This window comes from Elaeis guineensis, unplaced genomic scaffold, assembly GCF_000442705.2.
Source record: "Elaeis guineensis isolate ETL-2024a unplaced genomic scaffold, EG11 Super_Scaffold_1000033, whole genome shotgun sequence".
NCBI classification, from domain to species: Eukaryota; Viridiplantae; Streptophyta; class Magnoliopsida; order Arecales; family Arecaceae; genus Elaeis; species Elaeis guineensis.
Window position 1 is genome coordinate 1,780,928 of NW_027332424.1, and position 25,644 is coordinate 1,806,571.

Here is a 25,644-nt window from a genome sequence, read left to right on the forward strand (position 1 = left end):
TTACACTACCCCTGGAGGCACGGTCAAGGAGTTCAAAAGCATTCTTGCACTGAGATAAGAAAAATCTATCTTGGGATCGAAAAACTTCAACACCCAAGAGATAAAGGAGTGGGCCAAGATCTTTCATAGAGAATACCTTGCTAAGAGAAATAATGAACTGATCAAGAAGAGAGAGAAGAGTCACCAGTCAAAATTATATCATCGACGTATAGGAGTAAAAATATCACATGGCCACTATGTCGAAACACGAAGAGAGATGGATTAGCAATGTTGCAAAGGAAGCCGTAGCCAATGCGAAAGTCACTAAATTTGTCAAACCAAGCTCGAGAGGCTTGTTTGAGGCTGTACAGAGCTTGTCGGAGGCAACAAACATGGTTGGGACATGTGGGATCTCAAAATTCAAGAGGTTGTTCCATATAGACCAAAATGTGGAGATGACCATGTAGGAAGACATTTTTGATGTTAAGCTAATGGATAGGCCAATCTCGAACTACCGCAATAGTAAGAACAATGTGAATAGTACCTAATTTAATGATCAGACTCAATGTCTCAAGAAAATCAATCCCCTCTTCTTGATGAAAGCCCTTAGCAACAAGGCAGACTTTTAATCAATCATTCTATCATCCACATTGAGTTTAGTTTTGAAAATTCATTTACAACCAACTACATTTACATTCGAAGGGCACAACACAAGATTCTAAGTTTTGTTTAGAGCGAGTATATTTAATTCCTCAATCATAGCTCCTTTTCAGGTAGAATGTTTAAGAGCAGAAGTAACACTCCGAGTTTCAGAGGAAATTGTCGATAGAGCAACTTTCACATATTTAAGGTTGGGTTTATGAATATTGATTTTAGAACGAGTCACCATAGAGTGGAACGATGAAGTAGAGAGCACTCGATTAGAAGGCAATGAGGTAGCCAATGCTTGAGTGGAGTCATGGGCAGCAGAGGGAGGTGCATCACTCACAGACTCATCATTAATGCATGAAGGAGCACCATGTGGCATATTGATGGTAGCCAGGGGAAAGAGATTGTGGTTGGGCTGCATGGGAAGCTCATTTGATTACATGGGATTCTCATTTAATGCCATGATTGGAGCTGCAAGATTAGATGATATTTCATTGAATAGATGAGCTAGTTCTCATGCTTGGTCAAGGTAGTTTGTGGTGAGTGTAGGTGGCTATGAAGGAAAAGATCTCATCGAAAATAACATGTCGTGATATATAGACCCGATCGATGGAATGGTGAAGACACTGATATCCCATGTGCTTCTTACTGTATTCTAGAAATATACATAGTAAGAAGCGTTTATCAAATTTGTTGATAGTATAGTTGTAGAGATATGGATAGCAGCATGAGCTGAAAGCTCGTATTATAGAATAATCAACCTCCTTATTAAAAAAAATGGCATATGGGCTATGCATGTTGAAGGAGGTGGAGGATAGGGTTGGAACTAGGCCGGGTTGGGCCAGGTCGGGTCGGGGCACACCCCTACCTGATATGGGCTTCGGGCCAAGCTTCAGCCTGAAAATTTTTTAAAATATGAGGCTCGAGCCTGGCCCGGGCCCAAGCCCGACCCAGGCCCAAGCTCGAGCCCGACCCAGGCCCAATTAGGTCGGCTCGAACCCAATCAGATCGGCCCGAGCCCAATCAGGCCGGCTTAGATCAATTGTAATTTCTCGGATAAAAATTAGTTTTTCCAATAAGTAGGTTGTTCTCTTAAAGTGCCATGGGAACAAAGTAATATAGGTACATGTTCTTCAACTGCTAAAGAAGTAACCTATATTGAAAAGGTTATCTGTAGACATCCCAGGCAGGTCCAGGTGCCGTCAACTTTTTTGAGTGAAACAATCTAGGAACCATTTCACTATGTTCACCAATTTTTTTATTCTAGAGGTTGCACTTGTGAGAGTAATATATCTATTCCATAGAATAGGCATACAAAAAATAGATGAAGTGATAAATTGCATTTGATATGCACTAAACTAGGGATTTAGAGTCGGCAATAGAGGGGATTCAGAGTCTTAATTTGTTCAAGAATCAAGATGTAAGGCATTGAGGGAGGGAGATTAGGTAGGAGCCAAACCTAAAATGGTGAACGACGATGGCGATGGGTGAAGCCGAGAAGACCGGCATTGGTGTTGGCCGATCAAGGAAGATGGCAGACCGACATTGCCTTATTGACAATGGCAGATGGGGGAACATGGAATATTGGAGTCAGTGATGGGGAAAAATTAGAAAACAGAAGACGATGAGGGATCTCTCAACCTGAGCATCGCCATAGTCTCTATTTTTTAGTGGAAGATGGAAGTCAGAAGATGATGAAGGCCGTACGAAAGTCCAACGAATAAGGCACCCTCATGGTGATGGGAGAAGATGAAGACGATGATGACCGATGGACGGACAAGGACCATGATCCACGGCCAGAGATTAGGGCATCGAATAGGAAATTTGGGAAGAGTGAAGATGAAAGGCCAGGGGCTATTCCTATAATCCTATTCGGCTGAATTGGCTTAGGCTAACTCAAAAATTAAGAAGGGTGGCAATGGCATAGAACTGGGCTCGAGTTAACTCGAGCTAAAATTTGGGTTGGGTTCGGGCCAAAAATAATAGGCTGAACTTCAGACTGGGCCCAAGCTAGGCCAAAGATATACTCGAGCCCGGTTCGAAAGATAAATGGGCTCTAAATTTAGGCCCAAGCCCAGTCTAAACTATTTCGGGCCTGACCCAAAGCCCGACCCAAAATCAGCTCGACCCGATAGGCCTCAGGCCGACCCAAGCCCAATTCCAACCCTAGTGGAGGAGAGTCAGTTAATCAAGAAATTAGTAGTGGAGAAAGCCTCCACCCAATAGTAAAGAAGCATGGAGACTTCAAAGAGTGCAGCAAGCCCTAACTCAATAATATGTTCGTTGCTTTCTCTTAGTGACGCTATTTTGTTTAAGTGTACTTAGACAAGATAATTGATAATGTATATCACAACTAAAAAGATGAGCAGTAAAATTAAAGCATTATTAGAGAACTCCCTACCTCCATCGGATTGAAATATTTTAATTTTTCGATCAAATTGATTTTCAATCAATTTTTAAAAAGATAAGAATATAGCAAAGAATTCACTTTTTCACTTCAATAGATAAAGCTAATAGTATCATGAGAAATTATCAATAAACATCATAAAATAATAAAATTATTGCATAGAAGAAACTGGAGCAGGACCCCATAGATCACAATGTATTTTTTTAATAGAAAACAACTTTCAGAATTTGACAAAGGAAAAGATAATTTTGCCTTTTTACTAATTTGACAACTTGTACAGAGGTAACTAGTCAACTTATTAAACAAAGTCAAATGATTACTCCATAAATATTGTAGTATCCGACTATTTGGGTGCCCTAATCGATGATACCAGGTGTACTCATCTGCTGACTTATGCCATTGAGAGAAAAATGCTCCCAATTGTGGGTCTTTATTGGTATATAATCCATGACGATTAGTTTCCAAAATCAGCACCAGATGAGTCTTGGAATCCTTCATAAAAAAGCCAAAACCGTCAAACACAAAATAGCAAAGGTAGTCCTTTGTTAGCTATGAGACAGATCGGAGATTCTTCTTTGTTTATGGCATAACAAGGATATTTTGAAGTAGAATATTATAAGATTTACTATCAATATGACCTGTACCAATATGAGTGATTTTGAGTGACTCACCATTCCCCACCATTACATTGTTGGAACTATAATAAGGAACCAGATCAGTAAGAGTACCTGGTTTGTTGGTGATGTGTGAAGGAACCAGATCTAGGGTTTCAGGGTTAGATCTTGAAACTTTTTCAAGATCATACAGCGGAAGACTAAAATAAATCAAAATTTATTTTCTAAAATCAGAAAATCCCTAGATCTAAGATCCTATTACATTATTATCACATAGCATTAAATCAGAAATTAAAATATATATAAATATAGTATGAACTACATGTTGATCATATCAACATGTTTCTATACTAGCTACATCTAATGTATGTATTAAACAATAGATCAGATCTATTACCTTGCAAGTTAGATGTTCTAACCTTGTTGATCTGGGCTTGAGGATGATGTTGCAAGCCGCACATGTGTCCGGCCTCTAGGAGTCGTCCACACGAGCCCACGAATCTCGATCAGAAGTCCTGCTTCAGGAAATCAGCACAGTATGCTAGTACTGCGCTGATCCTTCTTTGATGGTTGATCAGGTGCCTCCTTCTTCTTGATTTGGACTCTTCCAAAGATGAAAAGTAGGAGGAGGAGTTTCAGATCTGAGACACTCTCAGGAAACTCAAGATGGAGGGAGGAAAGATATGAAAACAAAAACCCAAGAAGAAGACCCTCTTCTTCTTCACATTTTTCTCTCTAGACACCCAAACTTGCATCTTTTATATCTCCACGACCCAAAGATATTTCTCTCTGATTTTTGGATGGAATAAAGGTCTCTCAAATTTCTAATTTTTTCTAAAATTTCATGAAGAAACTCATCTCATATAGAGTGATATAATAGAGTCCTTGTCTAGGTCAAACACCTAGTCAAGGCTTATCCAAACATGGCAAGTTAAGGGATGCCCAACTCTTGAGCACCTCCTTCATATTTTCATGCATGGATCACCAAAAAAGGGTGCACAATGTATACCCTAAAAGCCATAAAAATTTTAAAAAAAATTTGGATAAATTCGATGCAAAATTGAAAGAGTTTTGGATTTCTAAAACTCTATCTCATAGAATTCGAAATCCAAACTTATTCCTTTTAGATTTGATCCAAACCACCTTCCATGTAAGAAAGAAGAGAGGAGACCTTTTGTGAACGTGGGAGAGATCTGAGAGAGGGCTTTTGTCGCATAAAATAAGTGAAGATTGGCGTTGAATAAGAGAGAGGGCGTGGAGAAGGCTTATGTGGCGCAAGGTGGAATCCTAGTCTTACTAGGATTCTGTCTTATGACTTGTTTTAATTTGGTTTCCCAAATCAAATCAAATCAAAATTAGATCAACCAATTAAAATAGGTCTTAACCCAATTAAGAACCTAATTTAATCAGATTAAATTAGATTTAAATCTGATTTAATTTTCTAATCAAATTAGAAATTAGATTGACCCAAGTCCTAGTTGAACTAGGACTAGTTTTTCCTTGCACTTGGCTTATCCAATAAATCAATTGGACTTGATCCAATCAAGCTCAAAATAAATCTAATTAAATCATATTTAATTAGACTTAATCTCAGCCCATTGGCTTAATCAAATTAAGCCAATTAGCAATCGAATTGCTAATCGATCCTCCTGCAACACTTGCACTGGGTTAAATGTCAATCGTATTGATCATTTAATCCTAGAATGATTCTTAATGTTGATCAACCATCTGATCGGATCATGAACTCTAATGTGTGTGACCTCATAGGTCCGAACCTAAGTCGGTAGCATAGAAATAAATTCTTATACCAATCGAAGTGACCATCTAGCAATGGTACCCGACGACCGGATAGGTCGAATGTGTAGAACAACATCCTTAGAACCCATGCGGATATAGTTTTCATATAATTCATCCCCTTGACCAAAATGATCATAGGACACCCCAGAGTTTAACTGTCAACTCTGATCAGGTTGTCCACATTGTATTTCAAAATATTAAATCCATCTGATGGATTACCCTGGCCAAGGTTTTGCTAAATTGAAATACAGCGACTCATTCTTCTCCAACTCTTGGAGTGGTCAATCCCATCTCGATCACACTCTGACTTCGCAAGTACTTGACTGTGCCCAGAAGCCTTCCATCCATGAATTAGAAATTCAGTTAGTCCAGTACCAAAGCACAGTGAGTTGCTTGCAAGTCACTGAGGCGATCTCAGGTCTAAGGGACACTTATACCTATATCCCATTAGAGATATTCTTGACAGTAGAATACTTTGGAGTTGGTCACGTTCAATGATGATGTACCCTTACATCTCACCTGTATGCCATACCAGTGTCTCCACACTCCTTGGTTAAGAGGACAACCAACCCATATGGCCTACAGCGACCTATGCTCGATAGAAGCTGTCGTCCTTATTAACAGCCTATCATTTGGTCGTGAACAGTTTTAAAGACTAATCGATAAATCCTCTCTTTATCGAACTTAAATAGTCCTAAGGACTTCATCATAATAACGGAGTTCATTAGAAGATGAAAGCTTATGATGAAGATGCCAAATATATTTTATTTATTAACAAATTAATTACAATACTTGGTTGCTCAACCGTCAACAGCTTGACGATTGGCTTTTTGGGACACATTTCCCAACAACTCCCACTTGTCCTAAAGCCACTCGGCACAGTATCTAATACCCATCTTCAACTTGTGGTTGTCGAACTCCTTTATTGTCAGGGCTTTAGTGAAGGGGTCAGCTAGGTTCTCCTTTCCGTCGATCTTCTGAAGGTCGACGTCACCTCGATCCACGATCTCTCAGACCAGGTGGAAGCGGCGCAAGATGTGCTTCGTCCGTTATGTGCTTTGGATTCCTTCACCTGAGCTATGGCACCAGTGCTGTCGCAGTAGAGCAGGACTGGACCATCGAGGGAGGGTGCTACTTCGAGCTCAGTGATGGATTTCTTCAGCCACACAGCTTCCTTTGCAGCATCCGATGCTGCGATGTACTCCGCTTCACAAACAGAGTCTGCCACAGTATGCTGCTTGGAACTCTTCCAGCAGATGGCTCCATCATTCAGAGTAAAGATATAACCCGACACGCTCCTGCTGTCATCATGGTCAGATTGAAAGCTAGATCTGTGAACCCCACAAGTTTCAGATCTGACTTGCCATAAACCAACCATTGATCCTTAGTATTTCTCAAATACTTAAGGATGGCTTTAAACACTTTTCAGTGTTTCTCTCCAGGATCAGATTGGTATCTACTCACTACTCCTAGTGAGTATGCCACATCTGGTCTTGTACATGTCATGACATACATGATAGATCCCATGGCTGAAGCATATGGGACTCTACTCATACGCTCTCTCTCTTCAGAAGTTGTCAGACAATCCTTCTTAGAGAGAGAAATTCCTTGGCCTATCGGTAGATAGCCCTTCTTGAAATTTTCCATGCTGAATCTCTTCAGCACAGTGTCTATGTACATGGACTAGGATAACCCAAGCATCCTTTTAGATCTATCCCTATAGATCTTCATCCCTAGGATGTAAGATGCTTCATCCAAGTCCTTCATGGAGAACTGTGATGACAACCAAACTTTTATTTCCTGTAGTGCGGGGATGTCATTCCCGATTAAGAGAATGTCATCCACGTACAAGACAAGAATACCACAACTAGACCATTTGCCCATTTATAGATGCAGGGCTCTTCTCCATTCTTAATGAAGCCATACGTTTTGATCACCTTATCAAAACGCATGTTCCAACTCCGAGAAGCTTGCTTCAGTCCATAAATGGATCTCTGAAGCTTGCACACCTTGGACTCATCTGTGGATGTAAACCCTTCAGGTTGTATCATATACACCTCTTCAGTCAGCTCTCCATTCAGGAAAGCTGTCTTTACATCCATCTGCCAGATCTCATAATCCAGATGGGCAGCTATTGCAAACAATATCCGAATAGATTTGAGCATTGCCACAGGGGAAAACATCTCGTCATAGTCAATACTATAACGTTGACGATACCCCTTGGCAACCAGACGGGCTTTATAGATCTCCACCTTTCCATCTGCGCCCCTCTTCCTTTTGAAGACCCATTTACACCCAATGGGTTTAACCCCTTCAGGTGGGTCAACCAATGTCCATACATCATTGACCTTCATGGACTCCATTTCGGATTTCATGACTTCAAGCCATTTTTGGAATCAGGTCTCTGCATAGCATCCATATAGGTGATCGGATCCTCATTATTCTCATCAAGTTCGATGGGATCACCATCCCGGATCAAGAAACCGTAGTATCTGTCCGGCTGACGCGATACTCTACCGGATCGCCTTAATGGTGCAGGTATATTGGGCTCCGGATGTGATCTAATCATATCCGACTCAGGTTCAGCTATTGGTGTCGGTCCTTCTACCTGTTGAACTTCATCAAATTCAACCTTAGATGCAACGGTTTCTTCACCAAGGAACTCTTTTCTAAAAAGATTCCTTAAGGCTGACGAACACCTTTTGTTCATCAGCATGGTAGAAAAAATATCCTTTTGTCTCTTTAGGGTACCCTATGAAGGAGCATTTGTCAGACCTAGGTCCAAGTTTGTCTGTGACTAATCGTTTGACATAGGTCGGGCACCCCCAGACCCTAAGGTGTGAAAGTACTGGCTTACGCCCTGTCCATATCTCATATGGAGTCTTAATTACAGACTTACTTGGAATCCTATTTAATAGATAACAGGCCGATTCGAGTGCATATCCCCAGAAGGATATCAGTAAGCTAGCAAAAATCCATCATGGATCGGACCATGTCTAACAAAGTCTGATTCCTCCTTTCAAACACACCATTATGCTGTGGTGTTCCTGGAGGAGTCCATTGGGAGAGAATCCATTCTCTCCTAGATATGTGAGAAATTCACTAGAAAGGTATTCTCCTCCTCGATCAGATCGAAGAGTTTTAATACTCTTCTCAGTTTGTTTTTCTACTTCACTTTGAAATCGTTTGAACATTTCAAATGAATCCGACTTATGTTTTATCAGATAGACATATCCATATCGGGATAGGTCATCCGTGAAAGTTATGAAGTAGAAATATCCACCTCTAGCACTGGTGCTCATGGTGTTGAGAAATGTGTCCCAAAAAGCCAATCGTCAAGCTGTTGACGGTTGAGCAACCAAGTATTGTAATTGATTTGTTAATAAATAAAATATATTTGGCATCTTCATCATAAGCTTTCATCTTCTAATGAACTCCATTGTTATGATGAAGTCCTTAGGACTATTTAGGTTCAATAAAGAGAGGATTTATCGATTAGTCCTTAAAACTGTTCACGACCAAATGATAGGCTGTTAATAAGGACGACAGCTTCTATCGAGCATAGGTCGCTGTAGGCCATATGGGTTGGTTGTCCTCTTAACCAAAGAGTGTGGAGACACTGGTATGGCATACAGGTGAGATATAAGGGTACATCATATTGAACGTGACCAACTCCAGAGCATTCTGCTGTCGAGAATGTCTCTGATGGGATATAGGTATAAGTGTCCCTTAGACTTGAGATCACCTCAGTGACTTGCAAGCAACTCACTGTGCTTTGGTACTGGACTAACTGAATTTCTAATTCAGGGATGGAAGGCTTCTGGGCACAGTCAAGTACTTGCGAAGTCAGAGTATGATCGAGATGGGATTGACCACTCCAAGAGTTGGATAAGAATGAGTCGCTGTATTTCAATTTAGCAAAATCTTGGCCAGGTAATCCATCAGATGGATTTGATATTTTGAAATATAATGTGGACAACCTGATCAGAGTTGACAGTTGAGCTCTGGGGTGTCCTATGATCATTTTGGTCAAGGGGATGAATTATATGAAAACTATATCCGCATGGGTTCTAAGGATGTTGTTCTACACATTCAACCTATCCGGTCGTCGGGTATCATTGCTAGATGGTCACTTCGATTGGTATAAGAATTTGTTCCTATGCTACCGGCTTAGGTTCGGACCTATGAGGTCACACACATTAGAGTTCATGATCGATCGGATGGTTGATCAACGATTAAGAATCATTCTAGGGTTAAATGATCAATACGATTGACATTTAACCCAGTACAAGTGTTACGGGAGGATCGATTAGCAATTTGATTGCTAATTGGCTTAATTTGATTAAGCCAATGGGTTGAGATTAAGTTTAATTAAATATGATTTAATTACATTTGGTTTGGGCTTGATTGGATCAAGTCCAATTGGTTTATTGGATAAGCCAAGTGCAAGGAAAGACTAGTCCTAGTTCAACTAGGACTTGGGTCAATCTAATTTCTAATTTGATTAGAAAATTAAATCAGATTTAAATATAATTTAATCTGATTAAATTAGGTTCTTAATTGGGTTAAGATCTATTTTAATTGGGTTGATCTAATTTTGATTTGATTTGGTTTGGGAAACAAATTAAAACAAGTCATGAGACAGAATCCTAGTAGGACTAGGATTCCACCTTGCGCCACATAAGCCTTCTCCACGCCCTCTCTCTTAATTCAACACCAATCTCCACTTATTTTGTGCGACAAAAGCCCTCTGCCAGATCTCTCTCACATTCACAAAAGGTCTCTTCTCTTCTTTCTTACATGGAAGGTGATTTGGATCAAATCTAAAAGGAATAAGTTTGGATTTCGAATTCTATGAGATAGAGTTTTAGAAATCCAAAACTCTTTCAATTTTGCACCGAATTTATCCAATTTTTTTTTGGAATTTTCGTGGCTTTTAGGGTTTATATTGTGCATCCTTTTCTATTGATCCATCTACAAAAATATGAAGGAGGTGCTCAAGAGTTGGGCATCCCTTTACTTGCCATGTTTGGATAAGCCTTGACTAGGTGTTTGACCTAGACAAGGACTCTATCATATCTCTCTATATAAGACAAGTTTCTTTGTGAAATTTTAAGAGAGATAGTTTTTTGAGAGACCTTTCTGCCATCCAAAAATCAGAGAGAAATACCTTTGGGTCATGGAGATATAAAAGATGCAAATTTGGGTGTCTAGAGAGAAAAACGTGAAGAAGAAGAGGGTCTTCTTCTAGGGTTTTTATTTTCATATCTTTCCTCCTTCCATCTTGAGTTTCCTGAGAGCGTCTCAGATCTGAAACTCCTCCTTCTACTTTCCATCTTTGGAAGAGTCCAAATCAAGAAGAAGGAGGCACCTGATCAACCATCAAAGAAGGATCAGCGCAGTACTAGCATACTGTGCTGATTTCCTGAAGCAGGACTTCTGATCGAGATTCGTGGGCTCGTGTGGACGACTCCTAGAGGCCGGATGCTGTGCGGCTTGCAACATCATCCTTAAGCCTGGATCAGCAAGGTTAGAGCGTCTAACTTACAAGGTAATAGATCTGATCTATTATTTAATACATACATTAGATGTAGCTAGTATAGAAACATGTTGATATGATCAACATGTAGTTCATACTATATTTATATATATTTTAATTTTTGATTTAATGCTATTAATAATCATGTAATAGGATCTTAGATCTAGAGATTTTCTGATCTTAGAAAATAAATTTTGATTTATTTTAGTCTTCCGCTATATGATCTTGAAAAAGTTTCAAGAACTAACCCTGAAACCCTAGATCTGGTTCCTACAATTGGTATCAGAGCCTAGGTTCTTTATCACATGATTATTTATATATGCTTAGATTATTTTTTAGATTAGATCTAATTTATAATCTGATTATTAAATCTGAAATTAAAATTTTAGATCAATCACAAACTGCAAGGTTGTCCTGCTGTAAGGTTTACCCCTTACAGTGCAAAGGTTGTCCTAGTTTGTGTAGATCTATCTTTAATCATAAATTTGTTAGATATGATCTAGATTAAATTTATGATTTATTAGATTTAAAAGATGTTTAAATCTGAAATAAAAAATCTCTTTGTTAATAATTTTTATGCAAAGAAATTATTTAAAGTTGAAATTGTTTCAATTACATGAACCTGTTTAGATTAGATCTAAAGTAGTTTCATGTTTATTTCACTTGCATCTTGATTATGAATCAAACATGTAATATGGTTGGTAGAATCATATTATAAAATTTTTTACAAATATAAAAATTATTTTTTGAAAAGCCAAACCCAACCCTCAGCCCAAAACTTAATTAAGAATTAAGAAGTTGTTTGATTAGGTTCTAGGATTGTGAATTGAAGAACCTAAGACACAAATCATAATACATTGGGTTAATGGGTTAGTGGGAATTAGGTCATTAATTGGGTTAGACCTATGGTTAGATTAAAGATGGACTTAATTAGAGAATTGACTAAATCTAATCAATTGTTGTCTTAGATTAGGTCAAGGATTCTCTAGATCAATTACAATAGTTGTAGTTGGTCAAGTCCATATCTTTAACGAGAACCAAATGGACTTGATTTTTGGCTAAGCGGTCTAGCACGAACTGTTAGGTTGATCTAATTGAAACTAATTAAACCAGTTGGTGTCTAAGGTAAACCAGACCGGTGGTTTTTAATTGGGAGCCCGCTTACCTGGCCATTTCTGATGGTGTCTAAGGCAAGCTTTGGCAGACCCTCCCACTGATCGAACTTACCTGGCCTCTTGGTGAAATTATGTTTTGATCGGATCACTTGACTATTCGAGCTGACCCATGTCAGCTAGGTAAATCAGTGTGACTGATTTAGGTGCTCCTAGACCAGCCCTTTTAATGGTCTCTCTTAAGCTGACTTGGTGAAGCAGTGGGAGGATCATGATAAGCTGGTTCATCTGACGTCATCCTCTATATTATTTAAATCCTCTAAAATTATTAGGTCCTTAAAATGATAAAGTTATGGAGATAACTGAGTCATAGCCTCCCATTAAGGTGTTTGATAATGAGTCCATGAACTCAATAATCATTGCAGACCCAAAGGCCTGGTGCTTGTTGACTAATGGAATTATCACTCATCATATGATGACTTGGAAGTGTCTCTCTAATGGTGGTTAGGTGAGCCAACCAAAGTTGGGCTTAATCATTCGTTGGTTAGATACACCAAGTATGATCATGTTAATGGTTGGACCTAACCGGATCCTTACAGTGGAGGCCAAAGCCTACTGATTAGGTTTCTGGGGCAAAATTAAAATTACTAGAAATTATTTAGAAAAACAATTGGTTATGAACCTACCCTTAGATGTACATGGGTTGGCCAACCAAAGTTGGGCTTGTGTGCAGTCTAAGTGGATTCTAGTACCCGCTAAGGAATTAGGGTAATTCCTCGAATTGGAGGTAGAGGCTACCAATTCGAATAAAATAGTGGGAGAAACCTTTTGATTAAAGTCCAAATCTTTAGGTTTAATGAATCAATTACTAATTAGGTTATGGTTCTCCTTTGTGCAAATATGACCACTTCCCTATCGCTCCGATCATTGTTGGACAATGATAAGTTTGTGGGACCCAACTTCGGTAGCTGGTACCGAAAGTTGAAGATAGTCCTGGAGCATGAACGGATCCTATATGTGATAATAGATCCTGCACCTGAGGAGCCAGCTGTCAATACAAGTGGCTTAGTGATCGGACCACGGTGCGCTGTATCATGCTGGCTATCATGAGCGACAAGTTCAGTTGCAGATTCGAGATGGCTCAGCCAAAGGACAAGCTTCAAGTGTTGGAGGATGCCTTTGGCACACCCGATGACGTGGAGAGGCACAAGACTAGTTGTGCCATCTTCAACGCCAAAATACGAGATGGTGCCTCTGTCACTGATCATGTATTGTACGTGATCGAGCTGATGGAATGATTGAGCAAGCTCGACTTTTCCTTGCATGAGCAGCTTGGGAAAGATGCAATACTGAACTTGCTGCCCAAATCTTATCTCCCATTCCTCACTCATTATAGAATGACAAAGCCTGAAGAGAACTACCACGGGTTACTGGGGTTGCTTCAGAACTTTGAGAAGGATCACCAACTTCACAAGGAGTCGGTGAATTTAGTGGGAGGTTCGTCTTCTGGTTCTCGATCCTTTGAGAAAGGGAAGAAGAACAAGAAGAAGAAAATGAAGAAGGTACAAGTTCAGACTGGGACATCAGTGCAGAGCCAGACCAAAAAGATCAAGCCTGATAAGAGTCTATTCAACTGGCAAGCACCCTAGATTAGATAGTGTGTCAGATATCTACTTATGGCACTGTAGGCTAGGTCATATAAACAAGAACAGAATAAACAGGTTGACTCAAAAGGGAATCCTCGAAGTAAGTGATTGTGAATCACTTCCAACCTGTGAGTCCTGTCTTCTTGGTAAAATGACCAAGTCACCTTTTACTGGAAAAGGTGAGAGAGCTACTGAGCTCTTGGGCCTAGTACATACTGATGTATGTGGACCCATGAGCACCAGTGCTAGAGGTGGATATTTCTATTTCATAACTTTCACGGATGACCTATCCCGATATGGATATGTCTATCTGATAAAATATAAGTCAGATTCATTTGAAATGTTCAAACGATTTCGAAGTGAAGTAGAAAAACAAACTGAGAAGAGTATTAAAACTCTTCGATCTGATCGAGGAGGAGAATACCTTTCTAGTGAATTTCTCACATATCTAGGAGAGAATGGGATTCTCTCCCAATGGACTCCTCCAGGAACACCACAGCATAATGGTGTGTTTGAAAGGAGGAATCGGACTTTGTTAGACATGGTCCGATCCATGATGGGTTTTTGCTAGCTTGCTGATATCCTTCTGGGGATATGCACTCGAATCGGCTGTTATCTGTTAAATAGGATTCCAAGTAAGTCTGTAATTAAGACTCCATATGAGATATGGACAGGACGTAAGCCAGTATTTTCACACCTCAGGGTCTGGGGGTGCCCGACCTATGTCAAACGATTAGTCACAGACAAACTTGGACCTAGGTCTGACAAATGCTCATTCATAGGGTACCCCAAAGAGACAAAAGGATATTTTTTTTTCTACCATGCTGATGAACAAAAGGTGTTCGTCAGCCTTAAGGTAATCTTTTTAGAAAAGGAGTTCCTTGGTGAAGGAACCGTTGCCTTTAAGGTTGAACTTGATGAAGTTCAACAGGTAGAAGGACCGACATCAATAGCTGAACCTGAGTCGGATATGATTAGATTAGATCCGGAGCCCAATATACCTGCACCATTAAGGCGATCCGGTAGAGTACCGCGTCAGCCGGACAGATACTACGATTTCTTGATCCGGGATGGTGATCCCATCGAACTTGATGAGAATAATGAGGATCCGATCACCTATATGGATGCTATGCAGAGACCTGATTCCGAGAAATGGCTTGAAGCCATGAAATCCGAAATGGAGTCCATGAAGGTCAACGATGTATGGACATTGGTTGACCCACCTGAAGGGGTTAAATCCATTGGGTATAAATGGATCTTCAAAAGGAAGAGGGGCGCAGACGGAAAGGTGGAGACCTATAAAGCCCGTCTGGTTGCCAAGGGGTATCGTCAATGTTATGGTATTGACTATGATGAGATATTTTCTCCTGTGGCAATGCTCAAATCTATTCGGATAATGCTTGCAATAGCTGCCCATCTGGATTATGAGATCTGGCAAATGGATGTAAAGACAGCCTTCCTGAATGGAGAGTTGACCGAAGAGGTGTATATGATACAACCTGAGGGGTTTACATCCACAGATGAGTCTAAGGTGTGCAAGCTTCAGAGATCCATTTATGGATTGAAGCAAGCTTCTCGGAGTTGGAACATGCATTTTGATAAGGTGATCAAAATGTATGACTTCATTAAGAATGGAGAAGAGCCCTGCATCTATAAATGGGCAAATGGTCCAGTTGTGGTATTCCTTGTCTTGTACGTGGATGACATTCTCTTAATCGAAAATGACATCCCCGCACTACAGGGAATAAAAGTTTGGTTGTCATCATAGTTCTCCATGGAGGACTTGGGTGAAGCATCCTACATCCTAGGGATGAAGATCTATAGGGATAGATCTAAAAGGATGCTTGGGTTATCCCAGTCCATGTACATAGACACTGTGCTGAAGACGTTCAGCATGGAGAATTCCAAGAAGGGCTATCTACCGATAGGCCAAGGAATTTCTCTCTCTAAGAAGGATTGTCCGACAACTCCTGAAGAGAGAGAGCGTATGAGTAGAGTCCCATATGCTTCAGCCGTGGGATCTATCATGTACGCCATGACATGTACAAGACCAGATGTGGCATACTCACTAGGAGTAGTGAGTAGATACCAATCTGATCCTGGAGAAAACCACTGGAAAGTGGTTAAAGCCATCCTTAAGTATTTAAGAAATACTAAGGACCAATGGTTGATTTATGGCGAGTCAGATCTGAAACTTGTGGGGTTCACAGACTCTAGCTTCCAATCTGACCATGATGACAGCAGGAGTGTGTCGGGTTATATCTTTACTCTGAATGGTGGAGCCATCTGCTGGAAGAGTTTCAAGCAGCATACTGTGGCAGACTCTATTTGTGAAGCGGAGTATATCGCAGCATCAGATGCCACGAAGGAAGCTGTGTGGCTGAGGAAATTCATCAACGAGCTCGGAGTAGCAGCCTCCCTCGATGGTCCAGTCTTGCTTTACTGCGACAGCACTGGTGCCATAGCTCAGGTGAAGGAACCCAAAGAACATCAGCAGACGAAGCACATCTTGCGCCGCTTCCACCTGGTCCGGGAGATCGTGGATCGAGGTGACGTCGACCTTCAGAAGATCGACGGAAAGGAGAACCTAGCCGACCCCTTCACTAAAGCCCTGGCAATAAAGGAGTTCGACAACCATAAGTCGAAGATGGGTATTAGATACTGTGCCGAGTGGCTTTAGGACAAGTGGGAGTTGTTGGGAAATGTGTCCCAAAAAGCCAATCGTCAAGCTGTTGACGGTTGAGCAACCAAGTATTGTAATTGATTTGTTAATAAATAAAATATATTTGGCATCTTCATCATAAGCTTTTATTTTCTAATGAACTCCGTTGTTATGATGAAGTCCTTAGGACTATTTAGGTTCGATAAAGAGAGGATTTATCGATTAGTCCTTAAAACTGTTCACGACCAAATGATAGGCTGTTAATAAGGACGACAGCTTCTATCGAGCATAGGTCGCTGTAGGCCATATGGGTTGGTTGTCCTCTTAACCAAAGAGTGTGGAGCCACTGGTATGGCATACAGGTGAGATGTAAGGGTACATCGTCATTGAACGTGACCAACTCCAGAGCATTCTGCTGTCGAGAATGTCTCTGATGGGATATAGGTATAAGTGTCCCTTAGACTTGAGATCACCTCAGTGACTTGCAAGCAACTCACTGTGCTTTGGTACTGGACTAACTGAATTTCTAATTCAGGGATGGAAGGCTTCTGGGCATAGTCAAGTACTTGCGAAGTCAGAGTATGATCGAGATAGGATTCACCACTCCAAGAGTTGGAGAAGAATGAGTCGCTGTATTTCAATTTAGCAAAACCTTGGCCAGGGTAATCCATCAGATGGATTTGATATTTTGAAATACAATGTGGACAACCTGATCAGAGTTGACAGTTGAGCTCTGGGGTGTCCTATGATCATTTTGGTCAAGGGGATGAATTATATGAAAACTATATCGCATGGGTTCTAAGGATGTTGTTCTACACATTCGACCTATCCGGTCGTCGGGTATCATTGCTAGATGGTCACTTCGATTGGTATAGAATTTGTTTCTATGCTACCGGTTTAGGTTCGGACCTATGAGGTCACACACATTAGAGTTCATGATCCGATCGGATGGTTGATCAATGATTAAGAATCGTTATAGGGTTAAATGATCAATACGATTGACATTTAACCCAGTACAAGTGTTACAGAGGATCGATTAGCAATTTGATTGCTAATTGGCTTAATTTGATTAAGCCAATGGGCTGAGATTAAGTCTAATTAAATATGATTTAATTAGATTTGATTTGGGCTTGATTGGATCAAGTCCAATTGGTTTATTGGATAAGCCAAGTGCAAGGAAAGACTAGTCCTAGTTCAACTAGGACTTGGGTCAATCTAATTTCTAATTTGATTAGAAAATTAAATCAGATTTAAATATAATTTAATCTGATTAAATTAGGTTTTTAATTAGGTTAAGATCTATTTTAATTGGATTGATCTAATTTTGATTTGATTTGGTTTGGGAAACCAAATTAAAACAAGTCATGAGACAGAATCCTAGTAGGACTAGGATTCCACCTTGCGCCACATAAGCCTTCTCCACGCCCTCTCTCTTAATTCAACGCCAATCTCCACTTATTTTGTGTGACAAAAGCCCTCTGCCAGATCTCTCTCACGTTCACAAAAGGTCTCTTCTCTTCTTTCTTACATGGAAGGTGATTTGGATCAAATCTAAAAGGAATAAGTTTGGATTTCGAATTCTATGAGATAGAGTTTTAGAAATCCAAAACTCTTTCAATTTTGTACCAAATTTATCCAAATTTTTTTTGGAATTTTCATGGCTTTTAGGGTTTACATTGTGCATCCTTTTCTGTTGATCCATCCACGAAAATATGAAGGAGGTGCTCAAGAGTTGGGCGTCCCTTTACTTGCCATGTTTGGATAAGCCTTGACTAGGTATTTGACCTAGACAAGGACTCTATCATATCTCTCTATATAAGATGAGTTTCTTTGTGAAATTTTAAGGGAGATAGTTTTTGAGAGGCCTTTCTTCCATCCAAAAATCAGAGAGAAATACCTTTGGGTCGTGGAGATATAAAAGATGCAAGTTTGGATGTCTAGAGAGAAAAATGTGAAGAAGAAGAGGGTCTTCTTCTAGGGTTTTTATTTTCATATCTTTCCTCCTTCCATCTTGAGTTTCCTGAGAGCATCTCAGATCTGAAACTCCTCCTTCTACTTTTCATCTTTGGAAGAGTCCAAATCAAGAAGAAGGAGGCACCTGATCAACCATCAAAGAAGGATCAGCGCAGTACTAGCATACTGTGCTGATTTCCTGAAGCAGGACTTCTGATCGAGATTCGTGGGCTCGTGTGGACGACTCCTAGAGGCCGGATGCGTGTGCGGCTTGCAACATCATCCTTAAGCCCGGATCAGCGAGGTTAGAGCGTCTAACTTGCAAGGTAATAGATCTGATCTATTATTTAATACATACATTAGATGTAGCTAGTATAGAAACATGTTGATATGATCAACATGTAGTTCATACTATATTTATATATATTTTAATTTTTGATTTAATGCTATGTAATAATCATGTAATAGGATCTTAGATCTAGGAATTTTCTGATCTTAGAAAATAAATTTTGATTTATTTTAGTCTTCTGCTGTATGATCTTGAAAAAGTTTCAAGATCTAACCCTAAACCCTAGATCTGGTTCCTACACATGGGCCCACATACATCAGGATGTACTAGGCTCAAGAGCTCAGTAGCTCTCTCACCTTTTTCAGTAAAAGGTGACTTGGTCATTTTATCAAGAAAACAGGACTCACAGGTTGGAAGTGATTCACAATCACTAACTTCGAGGATTCCCTCTTGAGTCAACCTGTTTATTCTGTTCTTGTTTATATGACCTAGCCTACAGTGCCATAAGTAGATATCTGACACACTATCTAATCTAGGGTGCTTGCCAGTAGAATAGACTCTGATCAGGCTTGACCTTTTTGGTCTGGCTCTGCACTGATGTCCTAGCCTGAACTTGCACCTTCTTTACTTTCTTCTTCTTGTTCTTCTTCCCTTTCTTAAAAGGTCGAGAACCAGAAGACGAACCTCCCACTAAATTCACCGACTCCTTGTGAAGTTGGTGATCCTTCTCAAAGTTCTGAAGCAACCCCAGTAATCCGTGGTAGTTCTCTTCAGGCTTTGTCATTCTATAATGAGTGAGGAATGGGAGATAAGACTTGGGCAGCGAGTTCAGTATTGCATCTTTCTCAAGCTACTCATGCAAGGAAAAGTCGAGCTTGCTCAATCGTTCCATCAGCTCGATCATGTATAATACATGATCAGTGACAGAGGCACCATCCCGCATTTTGGCGTTGAAGATGGCACAACTAGTCTTGTGCCTCTCCACGTCATCGGGTGTGCCAAAGGCATCCTCCAACACTTGAAGCTTGTCCTTTGACTGAGCGTCTCGAATCTGCGACTGAACTCGTCGCTCATGATAGCCAGCATGATACAGCGCACCGTGTCCGATCACTGAGCCACTTCTGGTAAGTATCTCTGATTGTTCCATGTGCATTGACAGCTGGCTCCTCAGGTGCAGGATCTATTATCACATATAGGATCCGTTCATGCTCCAGGACTATCTTCAACTTTCGATACCAGCTACCGAAGTTGGGTCCAACCAACTTATCATTGTCCAACAATGGAAGTGGCCATATTTGTACAAAGGAGAACCATAACCTAATTAGTAATTGATTCATTAAACCTAAAGATTTAGACTTTAATCAAAAGGTTTCTCCCACTATTTTATTCAAATTGGTAGCCTCTACCTCCAACTCGAAGAATTACCCTAATTCCTTAGCGGGTACTAGAATCCACTTAGACTGCACACAAGCCCAACTTTGGTTGGTCAACCCATGTACATCTAAGGGTAGGTTCATAACCAATTATTTCTCTAAACAATTTTTAGTAATTTTAATTTTGCCCCAAAAACCTAATCAGTAGGCTTTGGCCTCCACTGTAAGGATCCGGTTAGGTCCAACCATTAACATGATCATACTTGGTGTATCTAACCAACGAATGATTAAGCCCAACTTTGGTTGGCTCACCTAACCACCATTAGAGAGACACTTCCAAGTCATCATATGATGAGTGATAATTCCATTAGTCAACAAGCACCAGGCCTTTGGGTCTGTAATGATTATTGAGTTAATGGACTCATTATCAAACACCTTAATGGGAGGCTATGACTCAGTTATCTCCATAACTTTGTCATTTTAAGGACCTAATAATTTTAGAGGATTTAAATAATTTAGAGGATGAGGTCAGATGAACCAGCTTATCATGATCCTCCCACTGGCTTCACCAAGTCAGCTTAAGGGAGACCAAGGCTGGTCTAGGAGCACCTAAATCAGTCACACTGATTTACCTAGCTGACATGGGTCAGCTCAAATAGTCAAGTGATCCGATCAAAACATAATTTCACCAAGAGGCCAGGTAAGTTCGATCAGTGGGAGGGTCTGCCAAAGCTTGCCTTAGACACCATCAGAAATGGCCAGGTAAGCGGGCTCCCAATTAAAAACCACCGGTCTGGTTTACCTTAGACACCAACTGGTTTAATTAGTTTCGATTAGATCAACCTAACAGTTCGTGCTAGACCGCTTAGCCAAGAATCAAGTCCATTTGGTTCTCGTTAAAGACATGGACTTGACCAACTACAACTATTGTAATTGATCTAGAGAATCCTTGACCTAATCTAAAACAACAATTGATTAGATTTAGTCAATTCTCTAATTAAGTCCATCTTTAATCTAACCATAGGTCTAACCTAATTAATGGACCTAATTCCCACTAACCCATTAACCCAATATGTTATGATTTGTGTCTTAGGTTCTTCAATTCACAATCCTAGAACCTAATCAAACAACTTCTTAATTCTTAATTAAGTTTTGGGCTGAGGGTTGGGTTCGGCTTTTCAAAAAATAATTTTCATATTTGTAAAATAATTTTACAATATGATTCTACCAACCATATTGCATGTTTGATTCATAATCAAGATGCAAGTGAAATAAACATGAAACTACTTTAGATCTAATCTAAACAGGTTCATGTAATTGAAACAATTTCAACTTTAAACAATTTCTTTGCACAAAAATTATTAATAAAGAGATTTTATTCAGATTTAAATATTTTTAAATCTAATAAATTATAAATTTAATCTAGATCATATCTAATAAATTTATGATTAAAGATAGATCTACACAAGCTAGGACAACCTTTGCACTGTAAGGGGTAAACCTTACAGCAGGACAACCTTGCAGTTTATGATTGATCTAAAATTTTAATTTTAGATTTAATAATCAGATTATAAATTAGATCTAATTTAAAAAATAATCTAAGCATGTATAAATAATCATGTAATAAAGAACCTAGGCTCTGATACCAATTGAAGGAACCAGATCTAGGGTTTCAGGGTTAGATCTTGAAACTTTTTCAAGATCATACAGCGGAAGACTAAAATAAATCAAAATTTATTTTTAAAATCAAAAAATCTCTAGATCTAAGATTCTATTATATGATTATTACATAGCATTAAATCAAAATTAAAATATATATAAATATAGTATGAACTACATGTTGATCATATCAACATGTTTCTATACTAGCTACATCTAATGTATGTATTAAACAATAGATCAGATCTATTACCTTGCAAGTTAGATGTTCCAACCTTGTTGATCTGGGCTTGAGGATGATGTTGCAAGCTGCATACGCATCCGGTCTCTAAGAGTCGTCCACACGAGCCCACGAATCTCGATCAGAAGTCCTGCTTCAGGAAATCAGCACAGTATGCTAGTACTGCGCTGATCCTTCTTTGATGGTTGATCAGGTGCCTCCTTCTTCTTGATTTGGACTCTTCCAAAGATGAAAAGTAGAAGGAGGAGTTTTAGATCTGAGACACTCTCAAGAAACTCAAGATGGAGGGAGGAAAGATATGAAAACAAAAACCCAAGAAGAAGACCCTCTTCTTCTTCACGTTTTTCTCTCTAGACACCCAAACTTGCATCTTTTATATCTCTATGACCAAAGGTATTTCTCTTTGATTTTTGTATGGCACAAAGGTCTCTAAATTTCTAATTTCTCCTAAAATTTCACAAAGAAACTCATCTTATATAGAGAGATATGATAGAGTCCTTGTCTAGGTCAAACACCTAGTCAAGGCTTATCCAAACATGGCAAGTTAAGGGACGCCCAACTCTTGAGCACCTCCTTCATATTTTCATGTATAGATTACCAGAAAATGGTGCACAATATATACCCTAAAAGTCATGAAAATTTCAAAAAAAATTTGGATAAATTCGGTGCAAAATTGAAAGAGTTTTGGATTTCTAAAACTCTATCTCATAGAATTCGAAATCCAAACTTATTCCTTTTAGATTTGATCCAAACCAACTTCCATGTAAGAAAGAAGAGAGGAGACCTTTTGTGAACGTGGGAGAGATCTGAGAGAGTGCTTTTGTCACACAAAATAAGTGGAGATTGGCGTTGAATAAGAGAGAGGGCGTGGAGAAGGCTTATGTGGCGCAAGGTGGAATCCTAGTCTTACTAGGATTCTGTCTTATGACTTGTTTTAATTTGGTTTCCCAAACCAAATCAAATCAAAATTAGATCAACCCAATTAAAATAAGTCTTAACCCAATTAAGAACCTAATTTAATCAGATTAAATTAGATTTAAATCTGATTTAATTTTCTAATCAAATTAGAAATTAGATTGACCCAAGTCCTAGTTGAACTAGGACTAGTTTTTCCTTGCACTTGGCTTATCCAATAAACCAATTGGACTTGATCCAATCAAGCTCAAAATAAATCTAATTAAATCATATTTAATTAGACTTAATCTCAGCCCATTGGCTTAATCAAATTAAGCCAATTAGCAATCGAATTGCTAATCGATCCTCCTGCAACACTTGCACTGGGTTAAATGTCAATCGTATTGATTATTTAACCCTAGAATGATTCTTAATCGTTGATCAACCATCTGATCAGATCATGAACTCTAATGTGTGTGACCTCATAGGTCCGAACCTAAGCCGGTAGCATAGGAACAAATTCTATACCAATCGAAGTGACCATCTAGCAATGGTACCCGACGATCGGATAGGTCGAATGTGTAGAACAACATCCTTAGAACCCATGCGGATATAGTTTTCATATAATTCATCCCCTTGACCAAAATGATCATAGGATACCCCAAAGTTTAACTATCAACTCTGATCAGGTTGTCCACATTGTATTTCAAAATATCAAATCCATCTGATGGATTACCCTGGCCAAGGTTTTGCTAAATTGAAATACAGCGACTCATTCTTCTCCAACTCTTGGAGTGGTCAATCCCATCTCGATCACACTCTGACTTCGCAATTACTTGACTGTGCCCAGAAGCCTTCCGTCCCTGAATTAGAAATTCAGTTAGTCCAGTACCAAAGCACAGTGAGTTGCTTGCAAGTCACTGAGATGATCTCAGGTCTAAGGGACACTTATACCTATATCCCATCAGAGATATTCTCGACAGTAGAATACTCTGGAGTTGGTCATGTTCAATGATGATGTACCCTTACATCTCACCTGTATGCCATACCAGTGTCTCCACACTCCTTGGTTAAGAGGACAACCAATCCATATGGCCTACAGCGACCTATGCTCGATAGAAGCTGTCGTCCTTATTAACAGCCTATCATTTGGTCGTGAACAGTTTTAAGGACTAATCGATAAATTCTCTCTTTATCGAACTTAAATAGTCCTAAGGACTTCATCATAACAACGGAGTTCATTAGAAGATGAAAGCTTATGATGAAGATGCCAAATATATTTTATTTATTAACAAATCAATTACAATACTTGGTTGCTCAACCGTCAACAGCTTGACGATTGGCTTTTTGGGACACATTTTCCAACAATGTGGGCATTTGCTTCAGTATTGTAACACCATTCATCATCATGAGAATTAGAGATGTATAAAGCAGTCAGGCCTTAAGGTAAATTGTCACTCTGATAACTGTTATCAAACCGATGCCAGCATTTAAGCGCTTCATGTCCTTTTTTCTTGCATATTTGGCATATAGGGATCGCTAGAGGCTAATTGCGTTGGCTTGGGGTACTGTTTGGTTGAGTGTGAGGTGAAAAAAAAATTCTTCCATCTTGGCTAATTTGAGAAAAGCCATGTCCATGTTAATTGAAAGTGGTTGGGGCACCTTTGCCTCTAGTGTTGCCTCCATTATGTTGAGTAACGAATGCAAGAGAGAGATTGATAGCCGACAGAGTCTTCTTGTTTCTCAACTCATAGCTTTGGAGCTATGGAGCAATCTCAGCATATGTTGGGGTCGGTGGCCTGAGTATTATTGTCTTAAAGACTCATAGCTTTCTCTGAGTCCTTCGAGTAACTTGAAAACCTTATTAGCATCAGACACAGGTTTACCAAATTGCATTCAATTGATCACATATAGATTCAAATTTATGAAGATAGATAGTAAGAGGCTTATTCTCTTTTTCAATGTGTTGGAGTTGAGCCAAGAGATCGATTTCATGAGCAATTAAATTTTGAGTATAGTGTTTGATTAGTACTTTCCAAACCTGTACAGCGATCATGAGGCTGACTGCATGCCCGAGGACATCTTTGAAATAGTTCCACCACCCATGACTTCATGAGTTGATCTGTCCATACCCATGAAGTGTAATCTAGATTGCAAATCTTCTGACTATCTCCCTGATCAAAAAACTATGATGGAGGTGTTGTTTCACCGATAAGAAAATCGAGAAGGTCCTGACTTTCAATCAGAGATTGAACTTGTGTTTCCCACAACAAGTAATTATTGTCATTTAATTTCAGCATTACAAAATTTAAAATGTTAATGTTTAGGGGAAAAGGATATTTTGGTGTATTTGCAGCCATGATCGGATTTTGAACAGAAGAGGTCTTCATGCCCTAGTGTGGCTCTAATACCATAATGAAAAATAAAGAAAAACAAGAACATGGGTTTATTTTTGATGAATTTCCTTCCTTCATTTTGATTAATACACAGCACTATATATACTATTTTTACATAACTAAATATATAGAAAATATAAGAAAAAAATGGCAAGAAATCAAGGTAGCGAGAGGTGGAAACAAATCAAGGCAATTGAGGATATCACAGTTGGGTTATTTTTGTGAACTTCCTTACATGGAAAACTAAGGCAATTGAGATAATCATGTTGGATTGTTTTCATGATCTTTTTTGCATGGAAAATCATGACAATTGAGGAAATCACATTGGATTATTTTCGTGATCTTCCTTGCGTAAAAAATTAAGGTAAATGAGGAAATCACATTGGGTTATTTTTGTGATCTTCTTTGCATAGAAAATCAAGATAATTTAGGAAA